The 15,506-nt window shown below is 43.5% G+C and overlaps 1 protein-coding gene across 7 annotated transcripts in view; it reads right to left on the bottom strand.

Annotated features, from left to right (window-relative positions):
• dachd (dachshund d) overlaps window positions 1–15,506 on the bottom strand; it is a 134,042-nt gene that overhangs the window by 66,768 nt on the left and 51,768 nt on the right. The window lies entirely within an intron of this gene.

Raw genomic sequence — 15,506 nt, 5'->3', positions numbered from 1 at the left:
AAACCAAATATGTGTAGTTCTGGTAATGAATGATATTTTAAGGTTCTTCAGGAAATTAAAAGGCAATGGCTGCCTTAGGAAATGTTCTGCTTGCTTGATTTAATGCATGCCTTAGCTGGAAGGTGGTGTGACAGAGTGATTCAGACCTGTTGGACGGTTCTGATGGGGGAGTTTTATTACACCAAACGAGGGGCACAGATCCAGCCGTGATAAATGACTGTGCCACCTCACAGTGGAGGAGAAAAAGGGCCTGTGAAGCAGATACACCCTGACTTTCCTCACACCTTACTCCTTCACTTATTAATACAGCTTCCAGTTGCAATCAATACCTACTTTGCTGGCTTATAGTAACCAACACAAGCCTACAGGCTGAGAAAATGCACGCAATGAGCCTTTAATGAGGGGCTGCAGCCCTGTAGGTGTGAACAAGGGGCTGATGTTCCTGCTGAAGATGAATTATGGGGACTTGACACAGGTGACATATTGGCTTCATACATTATTTCACATACAATAGTCCATTTAGGAGCTTAAGCAGGATACTGCGTCCTCTTTAACATCAGCTGACTTTCATCCATCTCTAAAACACCAAAGGCTTTCCGTACGCGCTGGGACTATGGCAGGAAACAGGACAGACCCGACTAAATCATCTGGAGACAGAACAAACTCCAACCTGCGTCACGCTGCCGAGCGACGTACCGCCCCTTTAAGAGCGCTTTAAAGCTCATCTTTATTCTGTCGGCGCCGCTCAGACGAGCGTGCCAAAAACTCTTTCAGATAGGTCTCTGTGAAAGTTTATATCAGAGGTATGTTTTTAATCTCAGCTAATGCAAAAGATATCACCTCTAATAAAGCTGATGTTAATGACTGAGGTGGAGCTGCGCTGCGTCCTGATGGAGATCAGAGGTTTCTGTTTGATACAGCTTTCATATAAAAACATTTTTGTCTCTTTATGCAGAAAACAACTGGTGATAAGAAACAAAACGGAAACAAAAACAGACGTTGCAGAATCCTCAAAGATTTGACGCATCACAAACAAAACTTCACATCAGACCACGATGAGTTACACTACGCTACAATAAACAGGAAATTAACTGTTCAATAATAAACACTTTAGCTCCATCAGGTACATCACGTTACATTTACTGTTTATATCTGTGACCCCCCTGGTCCCTGTGATCCTGATCCATGCCTGAGATCCTCCAGCTGGGCCCTGGTGGTGGTTCCTGAGTCCTGGTCCCAAAGGGGACCAAGCTCTGCTGTTGGTGGATCTCAGGCAAACTCTGTATCATCATTTAAATCTCTTCTTCAAACACACTTTATTTATCTATTTTTCTTTTAATTGACCCTAACTTCTCTTAGATTTTTTTATGGATCGTTCTGTTTTTATTTATTTATTCATTCTCAAATGTTTTAAATTTGTTTTGAAAGGTGCTGGACTGCAAAAAATGAAATCTTATTAAGTGTTTTTGTCTGATTTTAAGTAAAACTTGTGTAATTATACTTCATCTGAGCCACATTCACCTGAGCAGACCGGAAAAATGTCTTTTTTCAAATTATTTAGAGACAAATATAAGGTCTGAATTGCTGTAACAATTGAAAAAAATCTGCCAATTGAACAAGAAATATTTGCTGAAAAATGTGTTTGAAACTAGAATAATGTCTTCATATGAGTAACTTTTCTCTCCTTCCAATAGCAGATTTTTTAAACTTGTTTCAGCAACTCAGACTGACTGATAAGTTGAATGTGGCTCATATAAAGTCTAAAAAGACATTTTCTACTGAGAATAAAATAAAAACATTTAATAGGATTTCAGTTTTGTGCAGTTTATACAAATAATAAATAAATAAATATAATAAATAAATAAATGAATAAATACAATGATAAAATAATAAATAAATAATAAATAAATAATAAATAATGATAATAATAATAATGTTACTTTACTGTTTACTAAGTTATGCTGCATAAAAATCTATTGCAATAGTTAAAAAAAACAGGGTTAAATGTGTAGAATGTGTGTAGAGTTACATTTCATAACAATATAATTTGTGACGACATTATATAAAACATTACACTACACATTAAGTAAGGAAAACAATCCTGTTCAGTCAGACTCTGAAATATAACAAAGTGCTGTTTAACACAGTGTAATTCAGTGCAGGACTGAGCTGTATTATCTCTGAATGTAAATTTCCTTATTATGCATAAAGTGTGATTAAACATCAGTTTAAAACTACAGCACAAACCAACATAAAGCCCTTTAATAAACTGGTTTAACTTCTCTCTTCTCAAAAATAAACCTGGACTTTACAGATTAAAACAAAAGTTTCATAAAATCCAAAAGAAAATATTTTTATGACACAATCAGGACGAATGTTTGACTTTGAACAGAAATCACTGAACAGATTTATCGATCCTTGTCAGCTCCTTCCTGTCACGTCCCATATCTCTGCGATAACCGACTAATGAAGTCCACGCAAACTTTACAAGCTGCTCCCCGCCGCCGCCGCCAAAGGTTGGGAGTTAAATTAGTCAGTGCATCGGCGTGATGAGCTGTTTTCCTCCCATTGATGGCTCATTCAGGACTTTATCTAGCAGCTCAGTATACGAGGCTGTTTGTGTTACAGTACATTTCACTACATCTCCCAAAGGCAGTATCCTGAGAGAGACGGCGTGTTTGTGCTCAGATACCACACAGCCTTAGTGGGTGGATTTATTCAGCCGTGTCTGCTGAGGTTTATTTACCTCAGTCCTGCTAATAGAGTGCACTGCCTCTATCTGTCTGAATGTGCTGAATGTGCTGACGCTCCCATACAGCAGCTCCCAGGTTTTAGGGACCAAAAGCAGACCTTCACCCAGCTGTGTCCCTGTGCCGGGGAGACACAAAGTGATAGAGAGAAGGAAGGAGTGACAAAGTGAGAGAAAGAGACGGAGAAATGAATGGCCGCTCGACCTGGGAACGTCTGGAAATGTAATTCCTATTTCTATAGAAGCACCTCTTTGATCGTATGAGAGCCAGAGATCGCACACAGTTTGCTGTCATCACTTTCACTTGTACTCGCGCTGAATTATTTATGAAAGACCTCAATAGAGGGTATGTGATGGGTAAAAGGCTTTTTACCAACAATACTAAAAGCAAAAAGAGCCCTCAGATGGACAAAAAGATGTCACATCTACCTTAGATCATGTCAAAGGATGTGAACCCTGCTACAAAGAGCCGGTTAAGTTAAGGTAATGTTTGGATAGGCTGCTGCAGAGTGTGTGAGTGTGTGTGTGTGTGTGTGTGTGAGTGAGTGTGTGTGTGTGTGTGTGTGGAGGGATAGTGTTTCAGCTTTACTCTCTGCAGACCCTGAACACTGGCCGGCCATGAAAGCAATACAAGCAGAGAACAGCAGCTTTGAACCCAGGAACCTCGCAGCAACAGGAAGCTTTTCACAAATTAAGGTCACAGTTTATCTTCGTTAAGACCGAGGGAGAGTCTGAACGAGCAGAGACGGCTCGTCGTAAACACTCCGTACCTCCTCTTCTTCTGTTTCACTCACTTTTTACAGCCCTGTAATTCACGCAGCGCGGCGATTATCTGCACTTCAGCTGGTGGCTGCAGCGCGCAGGCTAACATGAGCAATGCAGGCTAACGTGAGCCAAGAAACCTAACACGAGCCGTGAAGGCTAACATGAGCCATACAGGCTAACAGGAGGCGTGCAGGCTAACAGAAGCCCTGCATGCTAACAGAAGCTGTGCAGGCTAACATGAGCTGTGCATGCCAATGCTAGCCATGCAAGCTAACGTGAGCTGTGCAGGTTAGCACAAGCCATGCAGGCTAACACGCGCCATGCAGGCTTACAGAAGCAGTGCAGACTAACGCCAGCTACACATGCTAACACGAGCCACACAGGCTAACAGGAGCCGTGCAGGCTGTTGGAGCCGTACATGCTAACACAAGGCGTTTATGCTAACAAGAGCCATGTAGCTTAACATGAGCCGTCCAGGCTCATGTAGGCCATGCATGCTAAGATGAGCTGTGCAGGCTAACACAAGCCATGAAGGCTAACATGAACTGTGTAGGTCAACAGGAGCCATGCAGGCTAACATGAGCTGAGCAGGCTAACCCGAGCTGTGCAGGCTAACAAGAGCAGTGCAAGCTAACACCATCCACACAGGCTAACATGAGCCGTGCAGGCTAACAGGAGCCGTGCAGGCTAACAGGAGCCGTGCAGGCTAACATGAGCCGTGCAGGCTAAGATGAGCTGTGCAGGCTAACATGAGCCATGCAGACTAACGCCATCTACACATGCTAACATGAGCCACACAGACTAGCACGAGCCGTGCATACTTACACGAGCCATACGGGCTAACAGGAGCCATGCACGCTAAAAGGAGCCCTGCAGGCTAACAGGAGCCGTGCATGCAAACAGGACCTGTGTAGGCTAACACGAGCTGCGCAGGCTAACATGAGCCTCGCAGGCTAACAGGACTTGTGCAGGCTAACACGAGCCAAGCGGGCTAACATGAGCCTCGCAGGCTAACAGGACTTGTGCAGGCTAACACGAGCTGCGCAGGCTAACACAGCAGGTCCAGAGAGGAGCTCAACCTGGCCTCAAACAAAAGAGCAGGGCTATTTATCACGCAGCAGATGCTGATTCCCTAAATAGCCTGGCACAGAAAACTGCTCCAAACTAGGCCATTATTGCAAAAAGACACACAGAGAGGGAAAGAGGATTTATGATTGGGATTTTGGGTCCTTCCCACGTCTCCTCTTCGCTGTTGGCTTTTCTAATCTTTCTCGCTTTCTTTTCATTTCGAGATGTTTCCGAAAATAAGAGGCTCCAGCTTTTAAATTGGACTTATTTGGATAATATTATTCTTGTATTGGAGGTCAAACACGCAGGCTTTCATTCCCTGCTGTGTTTATATTCATACTAAAGATACTCAGGGCCCTCATGTCTCTGGCTTTAATTAAGGAAACAAAATAGGCCCCGCCAGCTTTGGGCCGGGGCCACAAATATGTTACACATCTATTCTCTCCCCGTTCTGTTTGGCTACCATGGTGAAAAGAAAATAGTGGTGAACTTTCCCTGAACCAGACTTCCTTTAATGGCCCGGCCGTGTGTTGACCCAGCAGAGTCGGCTGGAACATGATACTATCCAACACACTACGCTGCGCGGGCAATCAGATTACACGGGGCCCAACAATACACTCCACACGAGTCCAGTTTCAGAGCTACAATGCAATAAAAGCACAATAATTAAATTCGCGTTCTCACCCCGTTTACAGGAAGCCAACACGAGGTGATAGGTATAATAAGAGGCGTAATATCGCATCAGATATCAGCACGCTTTCTGATCTGACTGCAGGACTCTGACGTCTCCCTATCAGACGCTTTTCTGTCCACGGAAGCAGTGACTGAGATCTTATTACCCGTTACGCCGTTAATGCAGTGATTATGATCTGTTATAAATCAATTGAAACCACAAATGTAATGTTTAGCTGGAGCTGGCGCGCTCCCTCACTGGATCCAGTTACACACCAAAAATCAGCCGCTCCTCCCGTGGCCACGTATCTTCAGGAATTCAACCTGATTGTGTCAACAGAGAGAGGAGTTTGCAGAGACAGAGCCGAATATTGTTTCCTGCTGTTTATGATTGAGCCATTAACCTTTTATCTGCCTCTTTTGTTTGACGTCTGCGAAAGGGAAGGACGGAGATATTTATTCCATTTCCGCTCAGTCGGCCAAAACAGACGAGTGAATCATCGGGTGTGCGGCGCGAGTAAACAAAAGGCCTCTCCAGGTCTCTGCCAATCAGGCCTTATAAAATATTAACCCAATGTCATTGCCCTTTTAAAATCTCTCACCTAGAATTCCCTAATTGTTCCTTTTCTTTATCTCTCCACTGCAGAGAGTAAATAAATTAACAAAATAGCTTTTATCGCCCTGTGTAACCTTTTAACTGAAGGATTATCTGGGGTTTATTTTTCATTTCTCTCGCAGCGATAGCAGAGCATGCCCCATTGATTGGTTTGCCGGGGTGGTGACCAGCCATGAAAACAGGGTCTTATTGATAAAACAAAGCAGCTTCTTACCTCCTAAGTGCCAGGTCAGGCAGAAAGCAGAGGCCTCAGACCATCAGGGGCCTGGATATGCTGACTTTCTGCTTTTTCTGTTATTTAGTTCAATCAAACAGTTTAACAGCGTGCCCGGCGCTCCCCTGAGAGGTTAACTGTGTTTGTAGAAAGACAGGGCTAACATGGCTGAGCTGTATTACCACCAATTTAAATTCCCTGCAGATCAGATAACGGGGTTGGCCCGGGCCGAGGATGAAATGTTTGACTTTAATTCTTGAAATTAGCTCTTTGAGAAACACGCTGCTGTTTGTTTCCACGCTGGGAGGTAAATAAGGAGAGAAAGCTGACAGGAAACTACAGAGGGAGCTAAACGAAGCCTTTCTGCTGATGACGTCTCCTTTAAAGATTTCTGATCTGAGGGTGATCTCAGCTCTCTGCTTTCTGTCACTTTGATATGAGCAAACACTGACTCTGATAACACCACGAGCTGAGACAAACATCGCTCCCTGACAGGTTTCTTTTCCTTAAACACGTCTGAACGAGGTGAGGGCGTCTTTGATTCACAGACAAGAAAAATGAACAGCTCTCTCTTTAACTTTAAAGTGTCTGTCACTCACAACCCAGCGCTCAGGGATGACGGACGGAGAGACACAGCGACGGTCCAATCAGTCACATGGTGTAAAGTCGTATTTATATAACCTCAAAATACGTGGGAACAAAAAACCTGTGACACCTCCAATAAACAGCAGCTCACTTTATTTTATTAGTGTTTAAATGTTCATACTGTAAGAGCTTCATTTAGACACAACCAGTGTTGATCCAGATCCTGACATGATGCTCAGATTAAAGTTTAATTTATCATCAGGGAATAAAAACAGAGGAAGCAATTTTTAAATTACCTTGTCTTTTGTATTGTGTAACTTTTATTTGTAAATGTATGTAATTTTCCTGTTGGAAACAGGTCTGTCATGCAAATGAGACGTGAGTCTCAAGAGACTAACCTGTATAAATAAAGGATAAATAAATAAAAGTAAAATAAAATAGAGTATAAATCTATTTTTGAGTGTGTGTTTTTTCTTTTTTTGGCTGATTAAATATTGAAACCAAACTGTGAGCTCCATCCATTAAATGATCGTAGTCTAACCGTCAGATTTATGATACGTCACACACCATCGTTATATTTTTATTCCATACATTTTTTGTTAAATGAAAACAAAAATAAAAATATATTTTAAAAAAAAAATCATCCCATAATTTTTTTTTTAATAAAAAAAAAATAGTTTTAAATTATTCCATAAAAACCTTTTTTTTTTTATTTATCTTAAACTAAAAACATAGTTCTATAAAATGTATTATTTTTTATTTTTTAAAAGTGTTTTAATCTTAATATTTAAATGAAATAATCTTGTCATTTAAAAAAACAGATTTGGAGTGATCTTAAAATTTGAATTGTTGTATTTTTCATGTCAACATGTTTTCATAAATCAGATGCATTTTATTTTGAAAGGGCTTTCTTTACTAAAACATCCTTAATTATTACAATTTGGTTTTCTGTTCAGCTACTGTTTAATCATTGTGTGAGTGAAAGGGCGGATACTTCAAGACTTTTTCTTCTTTCTGCTCCTTTTTGTTCATTTTAGGACTTATTTTGTTTTGTACTTCTATTTTTTATTTCATCAAGAATGAAATAAAGACAAACTAAACCTAAACTAAAGGAAGTCAAAGGAAACCAAAGCACATTTCATGAAGTTACAGTGAATTATTTCAGATCATTTGAAGCAGAGATGTTTGGTTTTATCAGAGTCAGAGAAGCTCGAACACGATGCTGAAGCAGGATGCAGACGATGAAGCTGACCTCATGTTTCACCTCACATTTCAGGAAAGACTTTTATTTTGAAAACCCTGTTTTTGTGTCTGTGAAGTGAAACAAACTCCACGACGCTCGGAGGTGACAGGTATGTATGCTGCCTTCAACAAAAAGAGGGGGGGATGATTTATACTTCCTGCTGACCTTGGCAGTCTATTGGTTGTGATGATGATAATCTCAGAGTCAGAGTGTGATACATGAGAACGCATTCACTCATCCATCTTTTTCATGCGTCCATCTATCCTCACCCTCATCTTGTATCTGTATTTGCATTGAACCTATTCTTGGATTATCTCAATCAGCTTCCCCTCGCACCTGTCAAACACCGCCTCGCACAGGTAGCCACACGCCGCTTATCTGATCCAGATAGCTGGATTACAGCGAGTTTGTGAGCGCGCTCAGAGAGGGGAGGAAAAAAAACACACTTTATTTATTAGGGGCAGGAACAGCTGCATCCGCCTGCAAACTGTGAACCTTTGTTAGGGAACAATATATCACAGATCAAATGGTGTGAAATCAAAGGAGGGAGAGCGTTAGCATCAATCCCACTAAAACCCCTTTTAAAGCGCTGTCTGCGCTCTGATCCCGCTGCGGCCCGACGTGCAGGGGAGATCACTGCGAGCTGAGAGGGCTGCCTTCCTGGTGCCTTTGTCTGGACTCAGGCCTGATTAGACCCACGCTGGGTGAGACCGTCACAGAGACCGACGTGGCGTCCACGCTGCCGCCGCCGTCCTCACGCCTGTGTCACCAGCGCCGCAGCAGCAGCAGCAGCAGAGACAGAGAGCAGCGCTGCAGCAGCTACAAAGAGCTAACTGCTGTAATCACATCCTATTAGAGGCGTTTGAAGGCGCTCAGCTGTGAAATAGTATCTAAAAAAGATCAGAAACACGATGAATCGCTGATTATTCCCATGCATCATTAATGTTAAAAGCTGATTTCATAATTGTGTGTGAGTCCGAGATTGTTTAGTATCACATCAACAGCCTGTGATAATGAGTAAGCAGACTTCCTACATCACGCAAGCTGACGAGGAACGCCTAATTGGTTGACTTTTCCATGCCTAATGGATGATTCTCTTAATTAAAAAGATACTGTACCAAATGTTAGAAATCAGATAGCGCTCAAACTGAACGCAGTTAATCAAATGTATGAGAAGGAGCAGTTCCAGGAAAGCCTAAATGAGATCGCTCGATATGATTTTGCTGCAATATTTATTAATTGCGAGTGCCTTTGGTTAGCAAAACAGAGCAGGTCTTATCTTCAAACTGCGAGGAAATTTCATCTAAGCGCGCGCACTGATCTCTCTTTTTCATGAACTGCGATGCATATGAAACAAGTCTTCAAAACAAGGCTTTAAAAACTTACCCAGTCAGGGTGCCTTTGAGGATATTTAATTAAAATCTAATCCTGCATTCATTAAGGCTCACATAAATTAAGCTGTCATTCATAAGATTTATGGATTCTCATTTGCATATTGCATACAATTCATCAATTACTCAAGTATGAAAGGAGCGCATTTCCCTTGGAGCTGCCTGCTAGCCTGCCAACATTTGAAATGAGAGAAAGAGCACGACTGTCAGGCATTCACTGCAAACTTTTCCGCACAATGTCTGCGCGCTGATTAATCTCATTTTCTAGGCATCCCTTACAAGATTGTACACAGTCCAGCTGCACTTTTCAATTATTTCTCCTGTCCTCTCGACTAACTCTGAGAGCAGGACGGCTAAATGTGGACTGGGGGCTACTCTGCTCTTTATGTATCTAACGTGTCTTTTTGCCAGGCTAATCATAAATTAGAGAGCGGGGTTTTACACATCCTAATGGAAGGGAAATGTAGTCATTTTATTGCAAATCCCATCAGGCAAATATTCTGCATGCTATAATAGCATATTTCCTGTCACATTTAGAGAGGAATACATCCAGCAGGCATTCTGACAGAGGGAAGGAGCGAGGAGGAGGAGACAGGGGGGAGGAGGAGAAAGAGAGGAGGAAAACAAAAGAGAGGGGGAGAATCCGAGCGCTCAACACATAAAAACTCCCTTTTTGGACGGCGGGCTATGGGAAACCCAGTGTGGAGTAAGTGCTTAAACCAAGCCGAGCGTGAACGCATCTCAGATAAAAGGTCAGAGCAAAACAAACAGACCACTCGCGAGGACGAATGGAATTAATTGACTCATTAATATGCATGGCTAATAAAGCTCAAAATCCTAAAACAAAAATCATTGTCAAGCATTCCCTTTAATGGCTCTTATTTTCAGCTTGAGGAGAGCCGGTCTACAGGGTGTATCAATCTGAGCCCAGGGTGGAGCTCCTCCTGCAAACAGGCTCGGGGTAACCTCGGCGTTGTCTGCTCATGTCCTCCCCAGCAGACAAAGGCAGAGTTGTTCTGGTGGAGGGATTAATCGAGAATTAATCCCAGTTTCTGGCAGTGGAACAGACCGGCAGTTAGCAGTGAAAGTCATCCTGAAGGGTAGTTAATTGGTTCCCCATAGCAAAAAGCTTTGGAGAACAGAAATCAAGCTGCATTTTCATTAATCCTCCCCATTGTTTTGTGAAATTGTTGTGGAGAGTGACTTCAGATGGAGTCAATAGTTAAGGCTTTTAATTTGCTTTTAATTCTGCCGGTGGGGTGACGATTAACAAACCCCCAAGAACAATAGAGCTCCAAACGATGCGTTCGATTGACTCTGAACGACTCGGAAATCAAAAACCGATAAGCAATTAATACACTGTACTCTACAAATGGTAAGTGCCTCCAACGTGCTGGATGCGCTCCGTCTCCCCCTCCACCTCCCTCCACCTCCCTCCACCTCCCTCTCCTCCTCCCTCCTCTCAGCTAAAGCTTTTGAACTTTGGGAATAGCAGCACCGGATTGTCGGATGTGATTAATTTCAGGTCTAAATGGACACAACAGACAGAGAGGGGTGATGTAATCATAACACGAGGAGACACGGTGACTAACAGCACAAGAGGTGGAGGAAGAAACCCTGACAAACACTGAGAGCTGGAGCTAAACAGGAAGGCTGTGGTGATTAGCATTAATTGCACTGAGGATTGAATCCTGTGTGAAACATTAAACAAAAATTATCTTCTGTTTATCCTGCTTTTTTTCCTGCTTTTCTTTTTTTCAATAATTAATGAAAAGTAAATACTTGGAGGAGTCCAAAAATGATCTGGGAGGAAAAGAGATGTTTACACAATCAGGGAATGTTCTGTGTCTTTCTTCCCGTGTGTGTGTGTGTGTGTGTGTGTGTGGAAAGGTTAGGGCCCGGGCCTGTTTCTCACTGCCTCCCCGTCGCAGTAACAGTGTCTGCTCCCCCGAGCCGCTGCGCTCAGAGACTGTTTGCATATTTAGATACAAGCAGCCTGTTTATGCAGCCCCACTCTCTCTGCTCGCGCTCACTCCGACGCAGGCCCTGATCAATTTGGCCAGCTGTGCTTTAAACGCTGTTTACAACAATAACAGCGGCTAACAGAGCACAGCCTAGCGTGAGACAGACAGCGAGAGGCAGGACTTCAGAGGGAGCCCCCGGCCCGCGCACATTCCCAGACCGGCGTTTGCACACAGCTAAAGACGAATCAAAGTCCGACTCCTCCGCCAGACACGGAAGGATCGGATTGCGTCTGTGCTCGTCTCTGTGATCCTCCCGGAAGAATCTCCTCGCTACAAGCAGAGACAGGAAATCACAGCAGCTCCAGCCGCACTCCCACCCTGAAGTGGGCCAAATTGGAGGTGGCACGTAGCAGTTACAGGCTTTATTTCCTGACGAGTGAGTGAGTGAGCGGCACCGGGCTCTCAATCCCCACGTTCACTACAAACGCCTCAGACAGGCTGCCCAGCTTCTCACAAATAACTCCGTTTGTGTGAGACGCTGCCTCCTCCACACGTCACCTCCCTGTTAGAGCCCAACAGGAGGAGAAGGAGGAGGCCCACGCTGCTGGTGTCCTCCTGCTTGATGATATAATTCTTAACGTTCAGCCTGACTAGACATAAATCTTAGCTCACCTGAATTCTTTCTCCTCTCCTCTCCTCTCCTCCTCCTCCTCCTCCTCCTCTCCCCCATGATGAATTGTTTGCTACATCTCGGAGACTAAAACCCTTCAACCTCTTCAAACCCGGGTTTCTAATAACGCGTAGGTGTTGGGGAGAGGTGACAGCATGATGAATATCACAACAGACAGCTCCAATATGGGACAATTTTACCAGATCGATATCTCAGTGCAATATCAGAGAAAAGGAGCTGATATTAGTCTACACAGTGTATTACAGATGGGGTACATTTCTTCTCCCTGCACTCCCTGTGAACCTGGGCTATATTTCATCCGTGTCGGCGGAGGTTTACACACTCACAAACGCTCTGGAAACTAATCATAGCATGGTAGCCACGAACAGATGCATCTGCTTAAAATGATCCGCATGTGTGACGCGCTGTAACCCCCTCAGCAACACGGCCACGTGCAAATAAACTGTGAATCACGTCGGAGGATGTTCACATTATATCTGTGAGAACAAATGTTCAGCTCTAATGGAGAGACGGCAGCTCTCAGGAGGAAGAGGAGCGCAGAGAAAACACGTCTTAATGAGGCGACCGACACAGGAAGTGTGGGAGAATCAGCCAATCACTGCGCTTTGTTAGGGACAGATACACGCACAGGCTAATCCTGACGCTAGCTTAAAGCACAGGCTAACTTAACGCGTCGATGATGACTCAGTAAGAAAAAAGAGTTTCTGTCGATCATTTTTCATCATCTCATGATGAAACAATCCAAACCTCAGAGCTAAGCTGAGCTAGCTTTACGCCGCAGCACGCTTTCGTTGCTAATTTGTTGTTTGGTCCAGAGCTGCCTCTGTTCACACAATGTGAATAACACACGCAACGCCCCCAATGGCCAGGAGGAGAACTGATTCAGAGGATTTGCTGAATTAACATCAAACTGGTGGGGAAATTTTGCAGTCGACACAAGACACAAATGCAAGAGCAAAAAACGCGAATGCAAAAGCAAAAAAACACTAATGCAAGAGCGAACAAGACGATAGAAGAGCTACAAGACAAATGCAAGAGCAAAAACATGAATGCAAAAGTGAAAAACAAAAATGCAAAATTATAAGACATGAATGCAAGAGCAAAAAACACAAATGCAAAAGTGAAAACGCGAATACAAAAGCCCAAAACACAAATACAAGAGCAGCAGCATGAAGCTCCAACCTCAAACTTTAAAATTGTCAACAAAACAAAGCAAAACAAAACATCTGTGCTCCTTTGATTATCAGGAACAAACACAGATTTACAGACGCTTTTTTTTCAGAGTATCTCAACAAATTATTTCCAGACCCCTCCAGCTTTAACGCTTTTCACTTTTAAAGGGTGACCCCGCAAAATTCAGGATGAAATACTTTAAGCTTTTTACACAATAATTTCAAAAGTAAATTTTCTTTACTCAGATATAAATTAGATGTGTATATTATATTTAACATAAAAGCTTTTGTTTATGACGTTAGTTCCTCCTTTGCTACTTAACATAAATTCTGACTTTAAGAAGTGTCTGACGCCTCATTTACAAGTTAATCTAAAAACATTTCACTGGGATCTGCTCAAGTTTCTTCTGGGAAGTGAAAACCAAACCCCAGGCCTGAAAACCAGAAGGACCAAGAGACTGATACTAAATAAGAAATGGAGAAGTGTCAGGAACACACAAAATTATTTTATGTTATATAAATTAAATCAAGTTATAAATTATGAAATATTTCATCCTGGATTTTGCTGGGTCACTCTTTATGTTATTGTTCTTTAACTTTCTGATTCTGCTGTTTTTATTTCTCCATGCTTTTATTTTTAAAATGATAATTAAATATTTGTTTGATGATTTAAAATAATCTTTCTGTGAGTTACTAGCCTCAGCTTCTTAGTAATAAACGGTCGACAGCAGATCATCAGGTTTAGAAAATAAAAATAAAAATTTACTTCTGTCACTTTTTTTCTCAGTCACATGTTTTTCTGTCAGGATATGAAACAAAAAAATAAATGAAACAATAATTAAAATAGTCTTGCATGTAGAGGATTGGGGCAGGTCTGGCTCTGTCCACTCGGGGCGCTGTAACCAGCAGACACAGAGCGTTCCTCACAGGATCTTTAGTTTGTCTCAGGATCGTTCAATAAATCCACAAACAGAGTTTTTCCAAATCAAACTCTACGTCCTGGTCTGCGTGCTCGCTGCGTGCTCGCCGCGTGCTCGCTGCGAGCTCACTGCGTGCTCGCTGCGAGCTCGGAGTTTAATCTGCAGTAAATTACGGTTCAGGGATTCATGGCAGAACAAACATTTGTTGAGCCCTCGATGAATAAATCAATCACACACTCTCTGACAAATGAACTGACACCGTTCCCTTTGTGAGCCGCCGCGGCGTGGTCAGCTAACGTGTGCCGGCGGAAATGGGATGAGACACCTTCTCCTTCCCTGGGAGACGGACGCGTACGGGGGGAGACGCCGACGCCGCTGACGCTTAATCTGCCCCCTCTCCAGGGGGCCGCGGCCGAGGGCCCCTCTGCTGTCAGCGGCAATAGGAGCAGCCTTTCTGCGCCTCCTTTAAGGACTATTAATGGAGCACAGATTCCCCCGTGCGCTCAACTTGTCAGAGTTTCATTAGACACTGATAAACATATAATACATAAGTGTCAAACAGTGTGTGTGCAGGCGGCGGCGGCGATGGCGAGGGGTGGGGGGAAGGATTTTGGGATAGCCGCTCCAGTCTCATTCCCATGCTCCGCTCCGACAGCATTAATGACTCCTCCAAGAGGAGGAGGAGGAGGAGGAGGAGGAGGAGGAGGAGGAGCGGGGGGGACGACCTGTGGAGCGTGCTGCTGGCATCACAGAGAGGAAATCTTTAACGGCGCTGCAGCTTGGCAAACATTAAACTGTATTAAAGTCTTGAACGGTGATCTAAGTAAAGAAAAAGTAATCTTGGGTCGATATCTGGGCGAGATGAGATGGGCCGGCTCCTCTGTTGTTCTCTTCTGGGCCCAAAAGTAGAAGAAAAAGAAATACATCATATTCAATTAAAGCTCTTTTTTCACCACTACTGAACAAATCAGCCCACAGCTGGGACTCTGGGTCCGGTTCACAAAGTCCTTTTGATCATTCTGTGGCAGAGAGAGCCAGCTCGGAGTCCCACCGAGTGCGGGACCGAGCTGATCTTATTATGATAATTGGGAGACATCAACTTCAGATAGCTCTAATGGAGAGAGATTTCACTGATCAAGAGCTCACATCGGACTGCAGCAGCAAGTTCACTTTTTCAGGAGGAGGTGTTACGCAACGCCGGGGCTGCGCGCTCCCAGCAGGCAGCTCCTGAGACCGCCAGCACGACGCAGAGAGCGCTTTGAGCGGCGGTCTGAGGAGAAGCGTTACCCTGGTGAAGTTTGGTCTATTTCCCCGTGAGTGAGTAATTGGTAACCGTGACCGTTAATCAGTTAATCTTCTCTTTTTACCCCTCTCTTCAGCGAGGAACATCAGAGGTTCAATAATTAAAAACGTGTCAGGTGAAAGTCCAACGTGCTTCCTCACACTGTATGTTCTC

This window comes from Halichoeres trimaculatus, unplaced genomic scaffold (assembly GCF_033239565.1).
Source record: "Halichoeres trimaculatus isolate MK-OKI-2021-1 unplaced genomic scaffold, fHalTri1.1 fHalTri1_scaffold_19, whole genome shotgun sequence".
NCBI classification, from domain to species: Eukaryota; Metazoa; Chordata; class Actinopteri; order Labriformes; family Labridae; genus Halichoeres; species Halichoeres trimaculatus.
This window is presented reverse-complemented; position numbering and strand designations above follow the sequence as displayed.